The following is a 15,766-nucleotide window of genomic DNA, read 5'->3' on the forward strand; positions in this document are numbered from 1 at the left end:
TTTCCATTGTGGGCCCGTGGGCTTTTTTCATTTTCGAAACTGTCGTATACAGTGTAAATATTTTGCCGAGTTGTTATATTTTTTAAAAAGACATGGATATTTAAGCAATAAATAAGATGTGATATAATATCAATAGGAACGAAGTAAATAAATAAACATAATAAAATAAATAAAATACATAAATATAAAGGCAACAAACATAACAAATAAATAAACAAGCATATTAAGCAATAAATAAAAAAAATGTAGGAAGTACGTAAATCTAAAAAGAAATAAAATATGATAGAGTAAAAAAAAATATTAAGTAACAAATAAACAAATAAGTAATAATAAAAAGATATTAAATTAATAATAATAATGCTAAAAGCAAAAAGAAGTCACAAATATATAAAAAAACATTAATGAGACAAATATACTATCTTTTTTTTTTAAAGAAAACTTAAAAATTAGAACTTATGAAGAAAAGAAAAGTGGATTAACATAAATACACACCACATAAACATTGAGAGCCAGAGATAAACAAGCACCTCATGACGAAAAGAGAGCTGGAGGCCAATGATAAACAATTGGGATCGCAACAAAATAAACTGTTGGGGGCTAGGGATAAACCAACTCAATATGAAGAAATAAGAATGTTGGAGGCCAGGGATAAACAAGCGCCATCACAACAAAATAAAATGCTGGGGGCGAGGGATAAACAAGAAAATTCACAACAAAAGTGTGAAGGGCTAGGGATAAAAAAGTGTCGCTGACAAAAGTGAGAACGTTGGAGTCCAGGGATAAACAAGCACCATCACAGGAAAATAAAACACTAGGGGCCATAAAAAACAAGCACCACCACAGCAAAAGTGTCAAGGGTCAGGGATAAAGAAGTGCCATCACATATAAAAATGACATAAACACTACAAAACGCAATTTCAAGCCATCAAAAGGCATATGTAAACATAAGTTATGCATGAGCATATTAATTAAACCATCACTTTCTTTTGTACTCCCAAAAGGCTAAAGTACAAAAGAACTCATAAGAGTCTTGAGTAATATTAGTTTATATATGCTTTTGAAAAAGGGTCCACCATAAATATGATATACGGATAGATACAACCCTTTAGAACAGTGAAAAGAGGTAAAAGCCCGATAAACAAAATCTGTGAAAAATGTTACTTCTTCAATGCATAATACTTCTTCAGAACGTTTGCACTTAATGGGGTAGGCAAATCATTCCCATCCATGCTTGTTAGGATCAAAGCTCAACCAGAGAATGCCTCTTTTTATATGTATGGACCCTCATAATTAGGAGTCCACCTTCCTTTATGATGTTTTAAATATGGTAGGATCCTTTTTAAGACCAAATTTCGTTCCAAAAAACAATGTCGCTAAATCTTCCTATCATATGCACGAGTCATTTTCTTCTGATACAGCCGTCCTCTACACAATGCAGTCAACCATCTATCTTCTGTGAGATATAACCTCTCATACCTCGCCTGTGTCCACTCAGCTTTTTTGAGCTCTACTTCTTTGACTATCCTAAGGGATGACAATTCGACCTCGATAGGCAAAACAACTTCAACACCATACACCAACGAGAATAGAGTTGTGCATATTTGATGTGCGAACTGACGTTCGATAACCATGTAATGCAAATGGTAACATCTTATTTCAATCTTTATACGTGACAATCATCTTCTCGATAATTTTTCTGATATTTTTCTTTTACCGCTCCACTGCTCCATTTGTCTTAAGGCAATATGGGGTAGAATTAGAATGCTTGATTTTGAACTGATCACATAAATCTTCCATTAACTTACTATTTAAATTCTTTGCATTATTGGTGATTATACATTCAGGCAGGCCATACCAACATATAATACCTTTTCGTATGAATTTGACAACAGCTTGCTTAGTGACACTCTTGTACGATGCAACTTCAACCCATTTAGTAAAATAATCTATGGCTACCAAAATGAATCGATGACCATTAGATGCCTTTGGTTCAATTGGCTCAGTTACATTCATTCTCCACATAGAGAATGGCCACGGGACCGTTAATACATGTAGGGGCGAAGCTAAAGCATGGATTCTATCAACGTATATTTGACATTAATTAAATTTTTTTGCGTACTTGATGCAATCTGATTCATAGTCAACCAATAAAAACCAGCACGCAAAATTTGTCTTTCCATCATGTGTCGATTTATATGTGCTCCGCAAACTCCCTCGTGAACTTCTTCTAAAATAATGTTGGCTTCTGAAGCATCCATACATCTCAGAAGAATCATATCATAATTTCTCTTGTACAATACTTCTTCGCTAAGAAAGAAACTCACAGCCAACTGTTTTTCCATCAGGCTTCTACTCAATCTCGTGCAATACTCTAATTCTTCACGCTTTTTAATTTTTATAGGCTGAATTTCCTCGTTGTTAGCCACATTAAACATGGCAGATAGAGTAGCCAATGCATTTGTTACTTGATTACTTTCACGTGGAACATGCTTGAATGTGATTGACTTGAAAGTTTGAGCAAAGTCTCGAATGTACTTGTTATAGGGAATCAATTTAGAGTCCCTTGTCTCCTATTCCCTATTGAGTAGATGTATTACTAAGAGAGAATCCCCATAAACTTGCAACTTCTTAATCTTCATGTCATAGACCATTTGAACTCTCATACTGCATTCTTCATATTCAGCCATGTTATTTATGCAATAAAAGTACAACTTACAGTTAGAGGATACATGTAACGACCCAACTTTTCCGGACTAAGCTGAGGTCACTACCAAATACCAAAACTCGACCATTCAACATAAAATTTAAAACGGACCAGATACGATTCATTAAAACATTATAAACCTTACAAAAGACAGTTTCGGGCCCTATTTTAAATAATTCAAAAAGTCACAAAATAAAATATCAAGTCACCAGTTCAAAATCACAAGTCAAAATATTCAGACAAAATACATAGCGGAAGCGAAAAGAAAACCAGACGCGTCCATATGGCCTTCACGCATCCTTCCTGCCTCTCGTCGGTCTGCCCCTCGCTGTACCCCTACCTGAAAAGTTAAAGAAGAGAAAGGGTGAGTATAAACATACCCAGTAAGGGACCCACTACTGTGCCCGTTAGGGGACAACAGTTAACTTCCTATTCGGGGGTACCCTACATAACAGTCTAGTGGTCCCGTAGAACACACATATCAGTCCAGTGCTCCCGAAGGATGCACATATCAGTCTAGTGCTCCCGAAGGATGCACATATCAGTCTAATGCTCCCGAAGGATGCACATATCAGTCTAGTACTACCGGAGGAAGCACATATCAGTCTAGTGCTCCCGAAGGATGCACATCTCAGTCTAGTGCTCCCGAAGGATGCACATATCCGTAAGGCACACTACCCCATAGATGAAGCTAACCGTTACCCCTCAGTCCATACTAAACTGTCTACATCAGTCACACCCCAACTGCATTCATATTACAGTTCCGCCATAGGCTTTGTCAGTCAGATAGTATAGGTTTAAACATCTATATCCTCAGTTGCTATATGCATTACCAATTCGCTCACCATTAGGGAAAACCCTAGATCCAATCGACTAACCAACCAAAAACCGGACTCACTGTCCTTCCCCGTCCGAACTCCATGAACCACATCCAGAACAGTGTTTTACTACATACTGAACCGTAACTTTAAGGTCCATCAACATAAAATCTCAATCCACAATTAGCAGTCACAGTATAATTACATCAGACAAAAATATAATATCAGTACTTATCAGTCAACACGCATACAGTTATTCAGTACAGTCACTAACGTGTAATCCCCTGTGGATTACTACGTTTTTAGCCTGGACTCGGGGTCCAGTAGTAGGAAAACCCTTACCTGATACTCGGTTATGCCCCTCGATCGAATCCACGCTCAACGGATCAACCTAAACGAAAACACAAAGGTTTTAGTTGATGACTTTAGTAGAAGTCGTTTTAAAAAGGTCGGAAGCGACATCCGTTGACTTACCCAAGGAAAGGAAACTATCTCCAACCAGGCCTGCCGCGGGACCCGAGAACTTAAGCGTCAACTCTGTACTACCTTCAAGGGAGAAAAGTAGGGCCATATCTTATTCCAACATTCAAACTCGAATCGGACGAGGTAACATTAGGGAATTCATCAAAACAATCATTACCGAAGACTCACCGTGAACCGAAGTGGAGGAAGGAAGGCTTAGGTGGGTTGGCTCGGCTCGGCTTGGACTCGGCTTGGTTCTCGGCTCGGCTCGGCTCGGCTCGGCTCGACTCGGTTCTCGGCTCGGCTCGACTCGGCTCGGCTCACGCGACTCGCTCGGCTCGGCTCACGCGGCTCACTCGGCTCGGACTGGAAGCGATTTCGGGTCGGGTCAGCATTGGAACCGGGTCGGGTTGGGCGAAACGGGCAGCACGATTTTGGAGGGTTCTCTCTTTCGGCGAACGGCGGCGGTACGATGAGGGCTGCAGCAACCGGCGAACCTCACGGTGGCGGCGTCAGCTGGGATTCGACGGAGGACGACGAAGAGACGGGTTGCGGCTGCTTGCAAGCTTTCGCTCGGACTGACGGCTGGCGGTGCGGCTTTCGGATGGTGGCTGCGGCGAACGTCCGGCGAGGCTACGCACACCGACGGAGATGGAGATAGGGGCAGAGGACGGAGACGGAGATGATGGTGATGGTGGCGATGCAGAGACGAGGAAGGAAGGGATGGAGGAAGAAGAGGAGATGGATGGGGCTCGGGGGCGGTGGCGCGGCGTGAGGAAGGAGAAAGCGGAAGAGAAGAAGAAAATTTGGATGGGGGGGGGGGGGGGCGGCGCGTAAATTAGGGTTTTTTAAAAAAATAATAATAATTTTTATTATATATATATATAATAATAAAAATAATAATAATAATAAAGTAATAATAATAATATATTAATAATATTAATATTAAATAAATAATAAATTAATATTATGTAATAATAATGTTATTGTTTTAAAATAGTAATATTTCTATAATATTAAATAATAATAATAATTATAATATTAATATTATAAGAAATAAAATAAATATTAATAATAATAATATAATTAATATTATATTATTATTATATCAACTTACACTTTACATAAAACGAGAAAATTTTACCTTAAATTTTCGGAGCGTTACAATACAATTTTCCATAAGAAGATGTTAGAATATCCCATACAACATGTTTTCGACTCTGTTGAATTCATTAACATGATAAACTTGCTCATCTAGTATAAAAACTATTATACATGCAACACAACACAGCGGAACCTAGACTTATCATAAACATACATGAAGTGTAGCCCGCAAAGAACTGATTGTGCAAGTAAACCTGAAGACACCTTAACCAAAACATAACCCACAAAGGTTTATACAACCGCAACTCCTAAAACTTACCCAAAATATAGAGTATCTATATCATACAAAGACATATACATCATAACACAACAGACTCTATGCATAACTCTAACCACGTACTGGCAATCGATATTGGACCTGCAGCAGACTAAGGCAGTCTATCAGGCATCAGAAACTCGATCTCTACCTGGAAAGTGGGTAAAACTATAACGCCCCGAATTTTCGAGGTAAATTTTATCATTTTGTGTGATTTTTTAGGAAATTTAAAATATTGGTGTAAATTCTCGATTTCCTTCGAAGAGGGTAGAAAAAAAGAAAAAGAAATTTAGGAATACGAATCTCTTTAAATTTAATATTTTGTAAATTGGTATAATAATAATATAATTATGATTTATTATTATCATTATTATTAATATTATGTATTATTATTATAATTTAATATTAATATAAGTATTATTTAATATTAATAATAATAATATTATTATTTAATATTATATGCATTATTTAATATTATTTTTATTATTCAATGTTAATATTATTTTATATTATTATTATTTTATATTATTATTATTATTATTATATATATATATATATATATATATTTATATTTTTTTTAAAAAGAACCTTAGCCGCGCGCGCGACACCCCCCCAGCCGCTCCATCCTCTTCTTCTTCCTACATAGTCCGACAGCCGCCGTCTCCATCCTTTCTCCTCCATTCGTGTCTCCACCTCCGTCCGCGCGTCCTCGCCTGCCTTCACGAAGCCAACGCCACGCCGTTCTTCTTCTTCTTCTCTTCAGCTTCTTCACTCGATGAACGCAGCCATCATCCGCGCGTTTGCGTCGTCTGCCATCTTTGTAGCCGCACATCACCGACGGAATCCCCGAATCGGCGTCCGTCCGTCTGCAGCCGACGTCTCTCTCTCTCTTCGTCTCTGCAACCACCGGCGGCTTCTCCCTCCTCATCTCGTGTTCCCGACGCAGACAGAACACCGAGGGGAGCTGCTCTCCTCCGCCGTCGTTGTCGGGTGGAGAAAGGATTTGAACCCGAGTTGGGAATTGAAACCGACCCGAGAACCCACTTCCAGTCCGACACGTGATGCAAGCCACAAATCCGAGTTGAGCCGAAGACTGAGCCAAGCCGCGAGCCGAGTCAAGCTGAAGACCGAGCCGAGCCGCGAGCCGAGTCACGCCGAGTTGAGTCGCGAGCCGAGTCAAGCCGAGTTGAGCCGCGAGCCGAGCCGTGAGCTGAGCCAAGCCGAGGGTGAGTTGCGCCGAGCCGAGGGTGAGCCGAGCCACCTAAGTCAAATTTTTTCTCCCTCCACTTCGGGTCACGGTGAGTCTTCGGTAAGGATCATTTTGGTAATTTACCCAATGTTGCTATAATCGTTTCGAGTTTGAATATTGGAGTAAGACTGGGTCCTATCTTTCGTTCCTTGAAGGTGGTAGGGGTTTGACGCTCAAGTTCATGGTCTCACGGCAAGTTCATTTGGAATAGCTCTCTTTACTCGGGTAAGCCGACGTTGTCGTTTCGAATGATTTAAAAAGGTGACTTTTACTGGTGTCATCGTTTAAACACTTGTGTTTTCGTTTAGGTGGATTTGTTGAGCGTGGACTCGATCGAGGGGCATAACCAAGTATCAGGTAAGGGTTTTCCTACTACTGGACCTCGGATCGAGGCTGGAAACGTAGTAATCCACAGGGGATTACACGTTAGTAACTGTACTGTATAAATGGAAGTATGTTTGACTTTTAAGTATCATTGCTATGCTCTTGTCTGATGTGAAGGTAACGTGACCGCTAGTTGTAGCTTGTGTGCCATCGAGTGTAAGGAGTTGTTTACGGATAGACACCGATGCCCGGATGTTCGGTATATTGTAGTTATGTTAATGGGCTACGTTGTGGATTAGAATTGTATGTCGATGGACTTTAAAGTTTTACGGTTAGGTATGTGGTAGTCTTTTGTCTGGACATTGGTCATGGAGTTTGGTCGTGGAAGGTTTGAGTTATGTTGAAGAACAAGTTCAGATTCTCGATAGAAAGGAACAAGTTTTGAGAAACAAAACGATTCCACTCATAAAGGTTTTGTGGAGACATCAAGGAGCGGAGGAGGCAACTTGGGAACCAGAATATCAGATGAAGACGAGATATCCGATACTTTTCAGTTAAGGACATTCTAAATTTCAAGGACGAAATTTTCTAAAGGGAAGGTAAGTTGTAAACCCGATATTTTCTTGGTTTAATTTCTTTAAATGTAGAAAGAAAAAAAGAAAAAGAAAATAGAAATTAAGTGTAAATATATATATATATATATATATATTTATTTATTTATTTATATATTAAATAGTTTTATTAAATAAATTAAAGAAAAGAAAGAAAAGAAAGGATAAAAAGAAGAGGGCAGTTGGTTTACATTTACTGAAAGTTAACTCATTTTCAAACAAACTTTATGAAGAACGTTGGAGCAAATTCGGATATTGATTTGGTGCTTTTTGATGAAGAAAACAGGGCAGTTGGTTTTCCCTTGAAATCAGGAGGTCTCTGGTTTTTCTTGTATTTCAGAGTGTATCGGTGGAATTAAAATCACTATTTTCTATGGTTGGAAAGATTATTCAATTTACTACAACTTTCATAAAGAAATTGTAAACCAAAAACGACGAAAAATTAGTTAAATTGTAGGGACAAGTTAAAGAGGTCGCGCGATTCTGGAAGTGGTTCTGTTTTGAGGGTTATATGTGTTTATGCACGGGGAATCAGATTTATATGTCTTCAGGTAAGTTTTAGAGGATCTCAAAATGAAGATTTTGATATAAAGAATACTCATTTTGGTTAAGTATTGAGAAAGTTATAGTCCTTTGAAGTTTATGTTAGAAATCTGGAAATTTTAGAGAATTGTTGAAATAGGATTTTATTTCTTAAGCTTTGTTTTCGTGAGCGTCGTCTTTGGTGCGACATGTTATGTATATCTTTAGGAAACCAGAATGTTTAGAGTTTTAATACTCGGTTGGGTTGTTGGGCAGGCCGAGAAGAATTAAACCGAGCTTATAGACCAAGGATCTAGCCCAAGACTGTGAGTGACAAAACCAACTTTGAAATATTTTCCATAATTGTTATTATGATTGAATGCGATAAATGTTTATTTACGAAGCCATTAAAGGTATTTGAATTTCATGACTATTTTCAAGTATACATTTGGAGACTAGATTTCTTAAAGAAATTTATGCTAGCACGTAGATATTAAATGTTTGGAAAGTATTTAAACCACAATATTTTAAGCAAAGCATGAATTAGTATGAAGTTTTGTTTTAAGAACTACAATTTTCCACGAAAAAGCTGAGTAAAGTTCGAGCTTTGTGTAAAATTATAAGCAGGCATGTTTTAATATTTTAAGATGATTTATGAAATTTTCATTAACTACATGACTGAGATCTTAAGCAAAGCAAAGCATGAATTAGTATGAAGTTTTGTTTTAAGAACTACAATTTTCCACGAAAGAGCTGAGTAAAGTTCGAGCTTTGTGTAAAATTATAAGCAGGCATGTTTTAATATTTTAAGATGATTTATGAAATTTTCATTAACTACATGACTGAGATCTTGAGCCTGAGGCTAGAGATTACCGTGTGCACACTGGTTAGATTCCGTTGTTGACATTGAGTGTACTCCGTAACAACGATGCTGTCGTGAGTGCTGGGCAGGCCCCACTACGACAAAGACGATGGGAGTGCTGGGCGGGCCCTACTACATCGTAGTGCTTGTAAACGTTGTTGTACTAGGTGTACCCTACACAACGTAGATTCGTCATGTTAGTTAAAATGCTTCGATATACTTGATATGCTTTGCTAGATTTCAATGATGAATATGCTGAGTATTTAAGGAAGCTATTCTTACTACTACGCATTTACATTTACGACTTGTATAAACAGATTTATATGTGTAAAGTTTTCACGTGCTCTTATCTTTAAATTCATAGTTTTAAACTGAGTCACTCACTGAGCTTCATAGCTCACCCTTTCCAAAATGTTTTACCCATTTTCCAGGTATTGATCGACTTCCCGGTGCCTGATAGACGTCCTTACTCTGCGGAAGCTTCATTATCGATTGCCAGTACGTGTTTTGAGTTAGGCATAGAGTCTGTTGTGGTGATGTATATACACCCTTGTATGTTATAGATACTCAAAAGTTTGTATAAGCTTTAGGAGCTATAGTTGTGTAAATTTTGTTGGTTATATTTTGATTAAGGTGTCTTTAGGTCTACTCGTGAAATCGGTAAATTTTGAGGTACACTTCATGTATGTGTTTGACTAGCCTAGGATCCGCTGTGTTTTGTGGCATGTACAATAGTTTATATACTAGATTGGCAAGTTCATCACATGAAAGTTTTAAGCAAAGTCGACAGATACAGGTACAGAAAAGCGTTGTTCGTCGGCTTCACGCCATCTTTCGATCTAAGGTAGCAGGTAGTCCGGGAGGGGGTGTGACACTCCACTTCGGGTCACGGTGAGTCTTCGGTAAGGATCATTTTGGTAATTTACCCAATGTTGCTATAACCGTTTCGAGTTTGAATATTGGAGTAAGACTGGGTCCTATCTTTCGTTCCTTGAAGGTGATAGGGGTTTGACGCTCAAGTTCACGGTCCCACGGCAAGTTCATTTGGGAATAGCTCTCTTTACTCGGGTAAGCCGACGTTGTCGTTTCGAATGATTTAAAAAGGTAACTTATACTGGTGTCATCGTTTAAACCCTTGTGTTTTCGTTTAGGTGGATCTGTTTAGCGTGGACTCGATCGAGGGGCATAACCAAGTATCAGGTAAGGGTTTTCCTACTACTAGACCTCGGATCGAGGCTGGAAACGTAGTAATCCACAGGGGATTACACGTTAGTAACTGTACTAAATAAATGGATGTATGTTTGACTTTTAAGTATCGTTGCTATGCTCTTGTCTGATGTGAAGGTAACGTGACCGCTAGTTGTAGCTTGTGTGCCATCGGGAGTAAGGAGTTGGTCGTGGAAGGACGGTGAGTCCGATTTTGATTGACTAGTTGACTTGATCTAGGGATATCACAATGGTGTGTGAATTGGAAACGCATATAGCAACTGAGGATGTAGTTGTTTAAACCTATACTATTTGACTGGCGAAGCCTATGGCGAAATTGTAATATGAATGTTGTTGGGGTACGACTGTTGTAGACGGTTTAGTAGGGACAGAGGGGTAACGGTTAGCTTCATCTATGGTGTAGTGTACCTTACGGAGAGGTGTATCCTTCGGGATCACTAGACTGATACGTGCATCCTTCGGGATCACTAGACTGATACGTGCATCCTTCGGGAGCACTAGACTGATATGTGCATCCTTCGGGAGCACTAGACTGATATGTGCATCCTTCGGGAGCACTAGACTGATATGTGCATCCCTCGGGATCACTAGACTGATAGGTGTATCTTTCGGGATCACTAGACTGATACGTGCATCCTTCGGGATCACGAGACTGATGTGTGCGTTCTACGAAACCACTAGACTGTTATGTAGGGTACCCCTGAATAGGAAGTTAATTGTTGTTCCCTAACGGGCCCAGTAGTGGGTCCCTTACTGGATATATTTTATACTCACCCTTTCTCTTCTTTAACTTTTCAGGTAAGGGTACAGCGAGGGGCAGACCGACGAGGGGCAAGAAGAATGCGTGAAGGCCATATGGATGCGTCTGGTTTTCTTTATGCTTCCGCTGATGTATTTTGTTAGAATATTTGATTTTGTGATTGTGAGTTTGATGACTTGAGTATTGTATTTGAAACTCTCGTGACTGTGATTTAAAATAGGGTCCGAAACTGTTTTTGTAATATTTCTAACGTTTTTAATGAATCGTAACCGGTCCGTTATGAGTTTTTTTTATGTTTTGTGGTCAAGTCTTAGTACTGAGTAATGACCTCAGCTTAGTCCGGAAAGTTGGGTCGTTACAAAAACATTTTGGAATAGTAGGCTATAAAGCTCAGTAAGTGACTACTCAGTTTAAAACTATAAATTTAAAGGGAAGAGCACGTGAAAGCCTACATATATAAATCTATTTATAAAGTCGTAAATATTAACATATAATAGTAAGAATAGCTTTCTCAAATACTCAGTATGTACATCATCGAAATCTTGCAAGGCATATCAAGTATATCAAAATATTTTAACCAACACGACAAATCTACGTGGTGTAGCGCATGCCAAGTACAACCAACGTTTACAAGCTCTACGATGTAGTAGGGCCTGCCCAGTACTCACGATAGCATCGTTGTCACGGAGTACACTCAACGTCAACAACGAAACGTAACCTACGTGCACATGGTACCACATAGCTTCGGGTTCAGATACCTCAGTCATGTAGTTAATGGAAATATCATAAGACATATGAAAACATTAAAACATGCATGCTATCTTTATCTCTCGTAAAGCTTGAGCTTACTTAGATTTTTCGTGAAAAGTTGTAGTTCTTAAAACAAAACTTGGTAACTCATGCTTTGATTGAAACGCAGTGGTTCAAATACTTTCCAGACATTTGTTAATCACGTATTAGCATAAGTTTTCATTAAGAAGCCTAGTCTTGAAACACATACTTGAAAATAATTATGGAATTCAAATGATTTTCATAGCTTCATAATTAAACATATACAGTAGTCAATCATAAAAAATAATTATGAAGAAATATTTTCAAAACTAGTTTTGTCACTCACAGTCTTAGATTAGTTTCCCCCGTGTGTAAATTCGACCTATTTTGTCTTAGCCTGTCAAACAATCAGACCGAGTATTAGAATCCTAAATATTGTGATCTTCAAATTTTATTCCACACATTTCTCAAAATTCCGAGTATTAGACTAAGGATAACGCTTAAGAAGTCTAACTTTAAGAAATAAAACCATATTCCACACATTTCTCAAAATTTTCCAGATTCGCAGCACGACATTAAAATGATCATAACTCTTGCAATACTTAACCAAAATGAGAGTTATTTATGTCAAACTCTTCATTTTGAGGTCCTGTATAACTTACCTCAAGATATGTAAATCTGATTCCCTATGTATAATCTCAGACATCCCTCGAAATAGAACCGCTCCAACAATCGTGTACACCACGACCTCTTTAACTTGTCCCTACAATTTTACTTATTTTTAGTCATTTTTGGTTCACGAGTTCATCAATAAAGTTGTAGGAAATAGAACAAGCTTTCAAACCATACCAAATAGAGATCTTAACTCCACTGGTACACCCTGAAATACTAAAAAAACCTGAGATTACCTGATTTCGTGTAAAAACAATCTGCCCTGTCTTCTCTGTCAAAATTCACCCAATGAACATTAGAATTTGCTCAAGCTTTCTTCATAATTTTTTTTTTTCTGAAAATGAATTGGCTTTCAGTAAATTTAAACCTCACTTCTTAATTATATTTGTATAGCTCGAAATCAATAAAAAAAACAAGAGATGTCTTGCGAACTCCTTGTCTTCTTTAACATACATCTTTTGAACTTCTCCTTCTTCCTTTCTCAGCCTTCTACCCTTTGAAACCCCTCTGAAATTTGGTGAAGAAATGATAAAAAAAATGGTGAAGAATGGAATGAGGGAAACTTGGCGGTGGTGGGAAATAGAAGATGGAAAAGAGAAAAAGAATTTCTCATTTATAACTTTTCTTTTCTTTTTTTTTTCTTTTTATAAAAACCATTGAATTTATAAAAAAGAATTATATTCTTAATGTCCAATTTCTTTTATTCCTTTCTTTTTATATCGGGTTTACATCTTTGGTAAGTTGCCCATGCATTTTTAGATTGGAAGGCATGACTTTATAACAAAAATTTCATCATAAGGTGATAAACATTGTCTTTTCTCAATCTTCTGGAGCCATCTTGATCTGATTGTACATTGAGAATCCATCCATAAATGAAAAAGTAGAATATCCAGCTGTATTATCTACTAGTACGTGAATGTAAGGAAGTGAAAAATTGTCTTTTGAACTCAATTGTTTTGTACCCACTCTATTTGATCAGCTTTAAAAACTCGCGTGCTTCCACTTTAAAGACAAGTTTAGGAGCAATCTATTTTTTCATAGAGTAGTTTTCTTGAGAAAGAACTTGCTTAAATCATTCAAGTCATTTTCACTTTCTACCTAAATGGCTTTGCCCTTGCATTATCACACTTCGTTTTCTTTTGATATGCTTTTTAAGTTTTATGGTGCATAGCATCTTCCGATATGAGTCATCCCTCATACTATTACAGAGGCAACATTAAATGTTATGAATTGGCATTCATATATATTTCCCCAGTATAGCTCGACTACTCTTACAAGACAAAGGACTCGATACTTCTACAATCATTGTCTTAGGCATCTGAATACAAATGGTGCTACTTGGCTTGCCCTTATATTGGATGATCAATGATTATTGTATAGATGATGCCTTTCCAGAAGCATCAGAAATAATATCAATCTCAGCTTCTTGTGAGTTTGTCTGATTCACTATTAAAATTTTTGCATCCATCAACTTATGTACTTCATTCCCATACACAACACAAAATTCTATGGAATGCCCAATTATTTTTTACAAAACATGGATTTGCTTACTCTGACCACCACTGTGAGGATTAGGAGAGTAATTTGTTTGCCCAACTTCAGGTGATGACATACGTGTAGTTGTTCTTTGGGTTGAGTTCACCTTGTGTACCTCTCTACATTCGGTTTTGGTGTCATGACTTTTCTTGATTCTTAAGCATAATTTGTAGTTCTTCCATTCTTTTCTCCAATCATAATAATGTCTGAGAAGTTGGACAAGGTACTGCCAATCATTCTATCATAGTATGGCATTCGAAAAGTATTTATGAATATAACTATCAATTCTCTATCTATCAAACGAGGTTGTACTTGTGCAGCCACCTCCCTGTTAGGGCTATTTTAAACCTAACGTTATTGGACTAATTTTTCCCAACATTTATCAATTTAGTCCCTAAAATGTCATTTTTATGAAGAATATGAAACTCCACCTTAATACGAGTCCAACGCCACTAAAATCACTTAAATCGGAGTTATGACGAAGGAGAACGGTAAAAAACAAGATGAAGGGAAAAACCGAGAAATTGGAAAAGATCGAACGAACCAGATCGCACTGCGTGGCATCACCAGATCATGCCACGCATCCGCCTCAAAGTCACGTGTTCAAACCCCAGGCATGCAGCTATTTTTCCTTTCATTTTCCGCGTGACCCAAAATTTGACCAGGCAACCCGATCCGCGAACCGGTTCGCGACCCACGCATCCGCCACGTGTCGATCCCTCATCCACGCGCGCCTCTCCCTTGTCGTGAGTTTGAATCTCAGCAGCTGTATTTCTTTTTTTTTTTTATCTTCAATTGGGCAAACCCAAGACCCGACCCAAGCCCATTTTGAGACACAGTTCATCATTTTCCCTAAAATTAACTGCAAAATGGCAGTTTTTTAAACTAATTCCACTTTTTTCTCCCATTTTCCCTTCTATAAAATACCTCATATTTTTTTGGGAGAGAGATGAAAAATTCCAATGTAAAAAAATCCTCTTTCTCATTCTTGTAGCAAATTCTTGAAATTTTATCAATAAAAGATTACTTTTGTAAAACAAATGGATTCTTTCCTCAACATGTCTTCAAGAATTTCATCAATCTTCATGGGCTAAGGTAATCTTTTGAGACTTTTTCATGGGTTAAATTACCATGTTTTCTTTGAGAATTAAATTCTTTTCTATATTTTTTTCAATTTTTTATTTGATTACTTGTTTCCCTTTGCAATTTCTTTTGAAATTTCAATAAAACAAATAAGTTTTCCCCATCAAATTTTCATTGAAATTTCTTTACAAACTCTTAGGGTGCGTTTGAGAGAAGGGTTAGTGTTATGATAAAACTAGTGTTATGATAAACCTAGTTTTATCATAACCCTTGTTTGGGGGAAGGATTTAAAAATGTAGTTTTATGATAAGAGGTGTTTGGGGGAAGGGTTATGTGGGAAGGGTTATGATAGTGTTATGAATAAGATGTGTTTGGGGGAAGGATTATGTGGGTAGGTTTATGGAGATTTTTTTAATAAGATGTGTTTGGAGGAAAGGTTATGTGGATAGGTTTATGGAGATTTTATGATAAGATGCGTTTGGGGGAAGGGTTATGTGGGTAGGGTTATAAATAATTTTTTTACTTTTTAATTTTCTTTTTATAAATTCACAATGTAAATAAATTGACCAATTTCAAAATAATTTGCTAAGATATTGTACTAATTTTATTATAAGTCATTTTTTTACAAATACAAACCTAACGTCCTACAGTTGTTTTTAACATATTTCATTACGTGGTCTACTACATACGTCCATAATTATATTCATTAATTAAATTACTTAGCACTTTAACGCCATTGTGTTCG

This window comes from Cucumis melo, chromosome 5, assembly GCF_025177605.1.
Source record: "Cucumis melo cultivar AY chromosome 5, USDA_Cmelo_AY_1.0, whole genome shotgun sequence".
In the NCBI taxonomy this organism is placed as follows: domain Eukaryota; kingdom Viridiplantae; phylum Streptophyta; class Magnoliopsida; order Cucurbitales; family Cucurbitaceae; genus Cucumis; species Cucumis melo.